This window comes from Empidonax traillii, unplaced genomic scaffold (assembly GCF_003031625.1).
Source record: "Empidonax traillii isolate 1590-97213 ecotype Southwest subspecies unplaced genomic scaffold, ASM303162v1 scaffold18:size2335232, whole genome shotgun sequence".
NCBI lineage: Eukaryota > Metazoa > Chordata > Aves > Passeriformes > Tyrannidae > Empidonax > Empidonax traillii.
This window is the reverse complement of record NW_020955211.1, coordinates 1,222,599-1,234,166: the sequence shown is the minus strand read 5'-3', so window position 1 is coordinate 1,234,166 and position 11,568 is coordinate 1,222,599.

The following is an 11,568-nucleotide window of genomic DNA, read 5'->3' as shown; positions in this document are numbered from 1 at the left end:
TATCCTTCTAATTTTCTCCCTGATCCTGCTGATATGGAAGCGAGAGAGCAGCTGGTGGTGATTGTTTGCCAGCTGAGGTGAAACCACAGTACCTGCTCAGCTCAGGCCATGCAACCTGACTGTTTGTAGAAAGGCTCTTCAGTCTGGGTGGAGCAAAGAATTGATGTGACTGTATGGCTTTTTGCACATGAAGGAAATGGTGATTAATTTTCATAGGCTTTTACTCTAATTTTCCCAAGTAAATCCAATGAAAATTAACACAGACTTCACTGGGCCCAAAATTTATAGTAAAAAACCTGATATGGGCATCTTCACTGCAGAAAGTGCTTCATAGTCTTTTAAACACAATGTAAGGAGTCATAGAACTACCTACATAGGCGAGCCCACTGAATGGGCCTCATAGTTAATATCTGTGGTAAGTGCTATACCATTCTGTCATAATAACATATTCATCAGTCAAGGAAGAACGAAGTTATTCTATTTTCATTTATGCTGTTCAACCTGTCTAAAGTTCCATCTCTTTTTACTGTTTCCCTGTTCAATACCACGCTAATAAAATATGTTCTGTCACTCGGTTTGAACAGGAAAGTATCTCTGTTTTTGTTCAAATATGAATGCATTTAATCATTAAGTCAAACTTGTTTCATATAATGAGCCTAGTCCCCTCCCGAGAGGTAGTTACTTTTACAATAATTCAGCCATGAGGCTTTGGTCATGGAAACAAAGGTGAAAGATGAGGAGTGAAATGCATGGGATAATTTAATACAGAGGAGAAACGTCACGATCACATTTTTTCTCTTTTCTTTTCTTTTATTTTTTCCCCTAATGTGGACCATTTCCTGATGTTGTGCCAGCTACAAAGCTCACTCTCATATGGTTGAATTTATAAATCTAATTTAAAAATGGACCCTCTTGGTTTCCCATTTGCTGTGTTTTCATAATGTTGTCATCCTTCTGACTCTTGGTGGCATTTATATTGCTATAAAGTAGAGATCGGCAAAGTCGATTCTTTAAATTAGTTTTGTCATTTAAACTCATAATTCTGATGTAAGCAACTCAGCCAAAGATGTCTAATTTTATAAATTTCATTCAGTGCTCTTGTCAGAGTCTTACATAGACCAGGAAAGTTGGCAGAGAGATTAGCCCAACTGAAATTGAAATATATTGCATTTTCTTCATTCAATGGGACTCAAAATGAGAAACATTTGGCTGTATCAAAGAAGTCAATGAGAAAATAAAAACTTGAAAGAGAGAGACTTTTTTTTAATTTTTGTTTGGTTTGTTTTTTTTTTTTTTTACACAGGAAACTTAAAGAAAGAAATAGGATGAGAAAATTTAGGAAGAATTAGGTTTAATCCTGTACATGTCAGGTTCATTTGCTTTATTTTTCCCATAGAGGAATAAATTACATTAAATCATCTGACTATTTTATTAAAAAAAGCATAAAACCAAAACGTGAGATAAATGTGTAATGTTTTTAGAAAGGCTTACTGGCAAAAAAATGAGTGCATCAACATATCTACAAATTTTTCTACTCGTTCTGGAATCAATTAATGTAATTATGGGTATGTTGTTTAATTAGCAGATTGGTTGTCTATCACAGCATTTGGGGACTGATATATTTTATTTAGCTGATTGTGATTGTTTGGCTGTTTATTTTGGCTTGATGCTATCGGATAAGATTATGATTACTGTTGTTGGGTTTTGTTTTGCAAAGCCACCTCCACTGTATATCTGGAAGATTCACATTTGGTAAGGTCAGACCTCAAGGGATATTTTAGAATTATCCTTCGTCATAAGCTTTTTTATAATTGATGTAAGCTGTGCTAACATGTAAAAAGTAATTACTTGAGGTTGTATGTAAAAAAAATACCATAAAACCCAAATGAAAAAACCTTAATGAGAATTGCGTGGATGATGCTTTGGGATTAAAAGCTGGCTTTAGGGCTGATATATGATGTTGCTAGACAAACATAGTTCAGCTGTGTAATTTTAGGAGTAAATTTCAGATTTAGTTAAAATGTTCGGCATTATGCATCTTGATTTTTTTAAATCAACAATCATTGTTAATGAATAAATAAATAATAGAAGATTCTATAAAGATATCTAAGACTGATATCCTCAAACTGCAGATGTTCCACTTGACATATTGCCTAGGATCTAGACAAATGCTTGAACTGAGGAACATTCATTTTCTCTGAAATTCCACATTAACATCACTACATCTCATAGTCATACACACTTTATCCCAAGATGAGACATTTGAAAGTAATATACAGATTTGTTATTGTATTGGCTCAGTCTGGGATGGTACTGTGCTATAATAAGTCTCAGGGCTAACACACCAGTTTCATACTTAGACTCATTAATATCCACTTATCTAATAACATCACTCATTACTTCAATTACAGGCTTTCTCACACTGAATTTTCAACATGCTGAAATGGAAAGAAAAATGAAGTTAAAATACTACTACTCTTCTTTAGAACTCCTGTAAAACCTTGCAAAACAGGAATGCTGAATTAAAGTCTCCAGATTCTTATGGTATTGATTTAAATTCCCCCTCTGCACATGCACATTCCTTAGCAAAAGATCAGAAAGAGCTTCTACTGCTCATGTTGATGGCATCCCCAAAAAGACAGAATTTGGGAACAGTCTACAAAATTTTAAAGAATTATGCATTTTAATCTGTTCCTAGTCTGACAACACAGGTAAGCTCAGGCTCAACTGTAGCCTGAGTAGTCAATTACCCTTATGGTTATTCTATCTGACTTCTAGGCAAGAATTTAAATCTTGTTTCACAGGAGACTCAATCTTCTACTACGGAAGTAGGGTAAACATAGCCAAACTGTGACCAACTTAAATTGGCAGCATGGATAAGGGAGTGTAGTGGGGATGTCCATGTATAAAACTAAATTTGCTCAGTGTAAGTTTCAACTCATGCGTGGCTCCCTCAGCGTGCAGCTGTCCTATCTGCCCCTTCCATAATTTGTCATCAAGTTGGCCATTATCAGTCCTGTAAATGTGACTTATTAGAGAATTCTTTCAAGAGTTTGCCATGAAAAGTTGAAATTACAACCATAGAAATCCACAGAGACACTGAGCTAAATTTACTCTTGGTGTATTCGCAGAGGAGTCAGTGGAATTGAGCCCACATTTGGACCTGTGTTTCCCATCTTTACTGAAAAAGTCAAGTCCAGATAAAAAACTTAGTCTTTAAACTGGTACTTATTAAGTGGAAATACTTTTCAAACCACATCAAGGATTTCATGAGGTTAAAGAGGTTATAAGGAATTATACTTCTGTACAAAACAGGTTCTTGTACACCTTTAAATTCATGGTAGCTCTTAGAGAACTTGATTTTTTTTTTCTTTGACTGCTGAAGAAGATTTAATGTAGGAGAAGATATTTTTAGATTTACTGAAAGTTAGGTGTGTAAAAAAGTCAGATATGTGACAGCAATCACAGTAATGGATTATGTATCCATACATAGAACTGGAGTGCCAAGAAAGAAAGTTACATGATGTCTACAGGTTCTTCATTCTTACCTGTAAATCCTGCATTTGAAAAATCTCCAGTTTTTCATAAACCCTGACTATGTCCATGCATTCAACCTTTATTTCTATTTATCTAGGAAAGGTGGCTGTACTTTTCATGTGATTTGCAATGCAAATGCTAAAGAGGAATTAAAAGGAGAGTTCAAAAGGAGAGATAATAGGGCAATTTTCCATCTCAGCATGTGGTTAATTTTAGGCATATCCAGTATAGAAAATCATGTCCCATGAATCACATATGAGTAACACACCATATTCTCAACAAGGCAAGATTTCTCAAGAGGAAAATTTACTGCAATAAAACCAAATATAAAGATAAAATATGGGAGACAAAACCTTTCAGAATAATGATTTATCACTTTTTTTTTTTTTTTTTAATATGGCTTTAAGAAAAGCCAGAAGCTTAGGTGAATGGGAAATTAACAACAATGGGAGATGTCCACTCAGCTATAAACCAAATTTTAATTAATCCAAGATTTATGCCAAGCACTTTGCTTGTGATATGACCCCTGGAAATATCTACAGCTGTTGCTGCAATCAAGAATGTGTTCACTTTTTCTAAGTCTCCACAGGTAAAATAAAATGGAGATAAATCATAGTTGTGGCTGCAATAAGAGTGTCTTAGAGCTATGACCTGGGAACCTTGGAATGACATGTCCCCACACACACACATTTCCACTGAATTGCAATAAATACTGAGACTGGTGCTAGTTATAGAGTATTATTTGGGTAGCCATAATTTCCAGATTATTAACCTAATCATTTAAAAAGAACTTTTCACAGCATTAATCCCATTTAAATTTAAGATGGAAACATTCAGAAGAAGAGAAGCCCTATTAACTGCACAATGTGAAGCCAATGGAAACACAGAATGCAGCTCAGTTAAAATCAGACAGAAAGTGGCACATTCTATAGGCATCAGTTAGCCCATAAGTATCAAGAAAAGCAGTCTTTTAATTCATCATCTTCCTTGACAGCATAGCCAGCATCATCTGAGACTGAAGTCAATATCTATATTTAGTAAAGTGTAATAGGAACCAGATGAAGGTGCAAAGTATGAAAAACGTTCTGAGACAGGAGGTATGGTACAATATGCCATTACATAAAAGAGGGCCAGATTCTCATATCCGATTAGTCTTAGAGATTTAATTCCACTGAAGCTGCAGGATTTCTATGGAACAAGAGAGTTCATGACTGCATATATATTATCCGTAGTGTTATAAGAAATACTATGGTATATTTGGTATATCACAGAATCATTTAGATGGGAAAAGACCTCAAGATCATCAAGTCTAGCCTTTGTCTAATCACCACCTTGTCAACTAGATCACATCATCAAGTGCCACATTCAGTCATTTCCTGAATATCTCCAGAGACAGTTTCCACCACTTCCCTGGGCAGCCCATCCCCATGTGTTAACTACCTTTTCAGTGAAGAAATTCTTCCTGAGGCCTAGTCTGAGCCTCTCCTGGCACAGTTTGAAGCTATGTCTGTCCTCCTGTCCTATTGCTGGTTGCCTGGGACAAAAGGCTGACCCCCACCTGTCTACAACTTTCTTACAGTACTTGTAGACAGTGACAAACTCCCTCCTGAGCCTCCTTTGATCCAGATTAAAAAAACCCAGGTCCTTCAGCCACTCCTCATGTGACTTACTCTCTAGACGCTTTACCAGCTTTGTTGCCCTTTTCTGGATTTCTTTTTAATGTCCTTCGTGAGCTAAGGGTTCCAGAACTAGACACAGGATTTGAGGTGCAGCCTCACCAGTGCTGAGTAGAATCACGTCCTTAGTCCTGCTGGCCAAACTGTATCTGATCCAAGCCAGAATGCCATTGGCCTTCTTGGACATCTGGGCACACTGCTGGCTCGTGTTCAGCAGCTGTCAACCATATTCTGAGTTGGAAGGGACCAACAAGGATCATCAAGTCCAGTTGTTAAGTGAAGAGCCTCTACAGGCATCAAATCTGTGACCTCAGTGTTACCAGCACCATTCTCTAACAAGCTGAGCTAATCTCAGGGTTACAGATCATGCACTGAGTTTAAATGCGAGAGGAAACATTAGGTCTTTGTAATAGCCTTGAGTTTGATGTTTGCTAGTCTTCGAATAAGAGATTTTATTTTTAATATTTTATGTGATTGTACTCAGTCTTTCCGGGATGAAGTTACTTTTCTTTGGAGCAGCCCATATAACACAGTGTTTTAGACTAGTGACCAGATCAGGGTTGGTAACAGGGTTGGCTGGAAGGGAACATAGCAAGGACAGTGGACCCAAAGTGACCAAAGGGATATCCCATACTATATAGCATCACACTCAGCAATCAAAGATCAAGAAAAGGAGGAGAAAGGGAAGACATTCATGGTTATGGTATTTATCTTCTCATGCAACCAATACACATGCTGAGACCCTTCTTTCCTTGAAATGGCTAAACATCTGCCCTTGCAGAGTAAGGAATGAATTCCTTACTTGCTTTTGCTTGCATAGACAGTTTTCTTTCTCTCAATTCATGTGTTTCACTCATTTTTGTCCTTCTGATTCTATCCCCCATCCGTGTGGGAGAGTGGGCAAGTGATCCTAGTTGCTGTCCAGGGTCAGGCCACTGCTATGGTAATGCCTGTTGAAGTGTGAATGTAGGAACTGCCAAAAAAAACTGCCACATGCACACGTTTCTAAATGACACTGAAACACAATCAACCTTTCCTTTCAACTTTGTATTTTATGCTTTGCTAACATATTCCTTTTAACTTAGTCAAATAAATTTTAACACCACATTATCAGTCTATCTCACTCTTACTGAGGTTATTTACTCTGGTTTAGCTTCATTGAGTAGATGTCCATCACTCCATGTAGAGCAATAGGACATATGTGTAAAATAATTCTTTCTTTGAACATATATATAGAGAGATGCCACATGTAGTTTTCTGTCTAAAAGTTTCAGAAAGAGTCTGAGTAACTGCAAAACTTGGGATCTATAAAGCATACAAGCTAGCTAACTATTAAAAATAAGGGATCACATTTGCTTCAATGTCTTTATTCAGATTTAAAATGTGTCTATCTGAGTAAGGAATAGAAACAGTCAGTTCAGAAATTCAAGCAGTTTTGTACTATGTAAAATAACATTTATAATTGCAAAGGGAATATCATAAACTAAGTTAATAACTATAACTATTGTTAAAGGGTTATCAAAAACCTGAAAAAGAGACAAAACATGGGAGAAATGTGAAATGCAACGCCAAAATTATAAAAGGGACAAGAAATATTTTGAAGGACCAGAAATAATGAGAATTGATGTTTGCCATTCTAACAGACTGAAGATATAGCAAGATATGTTTTTTATCATATTTTTTAATGATCTGAGAGGCACCCTAGTGAAATATGCACGATGAGCCTAACTAACTGGCATTATAAATATTTCTGTGGAGAGCAGTGAGATATAGAAATACAATAAGAATTCAAGTGTGGATAGAAAATAATAAAATTATGAAGTGATGTTAGGTAGTGTGTGTAGAAAAAAACAATCTTGAAAATGTGATAAAAAGAAGCACACAGGAACAGAGAGACCCAGAGAGCAGGAGAGCCAGTAAAGATCTGAGGAGGATAGCAGACAAAAACATAGACATGATTTTACACAATATTGTAGTGAAAGGGACAGTGAAAGCCTCTCACTGACTCTGAGTTCTGACCTTAAGGTAGATATAAAATTACCTTAATGTAACATCAAAACAGAACTATAAATGTAGCAACAAACAAGTCAAAATTATTTTCAAATAAGTTAAACTTTACAATAGTCATTCTGTTACCTTTCAAGGATAATCAAAAAGTGATAAATAGGTCAAAGGAACTATCTAACAGGTTATGGAGCAAGAATTCCTGTTATCAAACTTGAAAATTTTATAATTATATTTCTTAGCAATTAAAATACACATACATCTAGAAAAAGTAGATTAAAATGATAATGGAGTTAATACAGCCTACTAGATCTAGGAAATAATACTGCTGCTTTGTCATAACCTTTGATGATTTTCTTTGTTAGGTCTAACCTCATGAAGGCATTGGCAATGCAGCACTTTACCATGTACTGTAACCACAACTGTCACAATAACTTATAGAGTTCCCTTTCAAAATACAGGTTTACTCAGCCTCAGTTACTCTGCTTTCCAATTCCTAACTTCCAAGCTGGAGAATGCAAAATGTAAGATCTGTTCCATCCCAAAGGATCTATGTAGGCCACATTTACCATCATTTTCTACTTCTCTCTTCCCAGCCTCTTGATATGTAAAGGAAGATATTACCATACCAGAGAGGACATATGAACACAAGGCATCAGTCAGGTATGAGAAAGAACATCTTTGCTCCTTGCAGAAGTGCTACTGAGTTGCCATCTTCCAGTTCCCTCATTGTGTTTTTTATCCTAGTATTTTATATTATCTTGGTGAAGTTTTTTTCCTCTTGAATTCTTGGACTGCTATCTAGTGTCACCTGAATAATCTTAGCTTTTCCTGCAATGTTACCTGTCTTACTGTATGTGACTCTGCTCTATGAACCTCCTCACAGCTTGACAATTTCCTCAGCAGTCTGAGCTGAGGTTACAGAGCTGAACCACATCAAAACTCACCTTCAATGACAGATGGCTGAAGCTCTGGTAGGAAAGTTAATGTACCCTGTTGCTTCTACAAGATTTGGCTTAGTCTTCAATACACACAGCTCAGAGAAGGTCTTTCGCTTCATTATTCCTCCCATAGCCTGCTTTTGGACTCCTCTTAAAAGGTATTCCTAAAGGTTGCTCCTATTTTCTGAAGGTCCTTCAATTGTCTATATATGTTTCAACACAATCAGCGATAATATTTTGGGGTTTTGTGACAGAGGAGCTGACTTGCTTCAGCCTGATTGTCTCCTTTCTGCTCTGTTCAACCAGATTGCTTGGATGTGAAGCTGTATGTTTGACTGAGACTTGATTTTTGTTTGTCATCAACTCATTTGAATGCTGCAAATATTTCTGTCTTACAAGACCAGACATACACGTGCAGAAAATATACAGCAAGTGGATACATAACAATACAAAAAATATGCTGACAATGACTGATTGTTTTTCCCATCCTTTCCCATCACAATATGTGCAATATGACCCCTTACATAATGCAACTAATTAAACAGCAATTTCTGAGTATTTAAAAGACCTCAGCAAGAAGAAAACATCTGCCAGTGTCCTGTAGGGAATGTCAGCCCTAGGAAACTGAAAGACCCTGCAGTCACATGGCATATGCCTTTTTTAGCCCTGGAGTGAAAAGTGACTCATTTATGTTCTGTGTATCATAGTGACTATTGATCTTCAGTATCTCATTTTACTATTCCATCTGCCAATATTTTGTGCTGAATAGACCTTTCATTTCTAGTTGTATGATCCAACAGCATAAGAAAAATACAGGTTTAACATCTGGTATTCAAACCAATGCACCAGTGGAAAAAAGAGGCATCATGAGCAGAAGGAAGGTAATATTCATAGACTAATTAACATTCCTACTGGTTCCAAATTTTTTCCCCACTTCTTGTATGAATCTCTTTAATTCCATTCGTACCTAGGGCATCATCCATATCTAGAATGCCTACTGCCCTAGATTCAGTAAAAAAGTGGCATCAAATGCAACAATCGGAACTTGAAAAGGTCACTCACATCTGATACACTGAGTTCAGTAAGTAAGGGTTTGAACTTCTGAATTCATTGTACTGAAGTAAGTACTTTTTGCTTCCAAAAGGTATCACAATGTATTTCTACATGCTAATGTTCTTGCATGAACACTTTTTACTGTTATTTGAAAACTTCTGTTTGTGATTTTGGACTCATTCTATTTACTGTCTGGTTTTAACAGGAAGAACAGCTGGAAAAAAACATGAACCTGAAAAACACATTTGAACTTTATTTGTGCACTTAAGTTGTGTTGATATTTTGTAAGAAACAGCTTTTCATAATTCTGCTGGAAACAACAAAATGCAGGAACACCAAAAATTTAAAAACTTGAAAGCATACAAATATTACATCAAATTATAGTAATGTTTAGAAAAACAAGAGCAAAGACTAGTAAATACAAAAGGAATCTTTTTTTTTTTTTTTTTTTTTTACATTAAAACATATCTACAGAAAAACAGCTGAGGAAGTAATTCAACTTTTATAATGATAGAAAGAGAAAACACTAACATTACAATATCTTTTTTGCTCCTATTTTTATTTGTCATCTAGTTCTAACATGCTCATCTCATGGTAATTTATCCTGTATATAGTTTATTTTGCTTTTTTTAACACAAAGAAAAATAAAGTATTCAAGTAATTTTACTTCCTTTGACAATATTTTTCTTTAACAGTAAATGAATATGGTATAAACTTTTAATATGCTGATATTGTTATAGCTCTTCACTTTTTTTTTTTTTTTTTTTTTTTTTTTTTTTTTTTTTTTTTTTTTTTTTTTTTTTTTTTTTTTTTTTTTTTTTTTTTTTTTTTTTTTTTTTTTTTTTTTTTTTTAGTTTTATCATATTTCTTTATTGATTGAATTTCAGAATATGATGTCAGATCATGTATAACTTGCAGGGCTGACTATTAATCCTAGAAGTTTTTTGAGCAAGCAATCTACATACCTGTCAAGAAGATACATCATTTGTCTGCATGACATACTGCATTTTCTAGATCTTTCAGACATGAAATGCCATAACCATTCAGAAATTGTCTATGCAAATTCTGTATAAATCACTATTTGAATGCCTATGTAGGAGACATAAAGCAGACTCTGGAAATGCTTCCACCCCTTCCTGTGGGGGAAAAAGGAAGTTGGACGAAACAGAGAACTTTACTGGTATTTGATTTGTCTTATTTACTTCTTTGTAGTATCAGGGTCCCCGCAATTATATATTAACTCTAGACAAAAAACTGCAATACAAAAAAAAAACCTGGAGTAGTGTTATCACAAGTTATTTAAGTATTCTCACAGATATACATTTTTATTTCTTTAGTAATTGAAATAATATCTGGGCTTAATAAAGCTTTATCCAAGCTTTCTGTAGAGGAATTACTGCATTAACACATATTTTCTGACATATCAGAATGATACAGAAGAGATTATGTCTTCTTTTTTGCATAGTTTCCACTAATAACCATATTCTTCACAATTTTCTTGTTCTAAGTACAAATTTGAGTATTCACACAGAATGCTATGGGTCATTTTGGCTTGATGAGCTTTGCAGTAACTCTTAATGAAAGTGCCTCTACTAGAGTAGAACTGTTAGGATTTGTGGCTGTTGTTCTGAATGTAAGTTATGAAGTTGATCTAGTAGAGTCTTTTCTTCAGCATTTGTGAATATACAGAATTTGATCACTCTACAGTATTTCTGCCACATTTATTACTTTTTTTTCTAAATTACCCTTCATTTTAGAACACAAGTATCTACCTTTTTTTGTTGGAGCTAGGCAGAGACAATATTCTTAAACATTTAAATTTTGTAAGGACTTAGATACATTTGAAATACGTTCTAAGGACCCTTTTAAAAAAATTCATCTTATCACTCTGAAATAACATGCTAAAGTTTTCTAAAATTTATTTCCTATAGCTTTACCATCATAACAGTGTTCCATTTTTACTCATGATGTTGGCAAATGTCTATATAAGTAGACAAAATATATTGTATTGAATAAAAATTATCCATTTTCATAGGACTATTCTGTCCTTTGCAGATGATAGTTGTATACAAAATTTTGCAATTCACTTATTTTGCCCTCAGTTAAATTAGTCTCCCTGCTGATGTTTGCAAACATAGTTAACAATTCTGAATATCTAAGTTCAAAATTAATTTCATAAGTCAAACAAATAGATATCAGTCTTACAGTCAAATCTTTTTTCATTACTTCCAACATACCAACATTAGATCTTAGTCATAGTTTCTTCACATATACTCTCAAAACTTGAACCCCAATATCTGAAATCATAACTTGATTAATACAGTACTTATCCACCTACCTCTTCGCTTCTATTTACT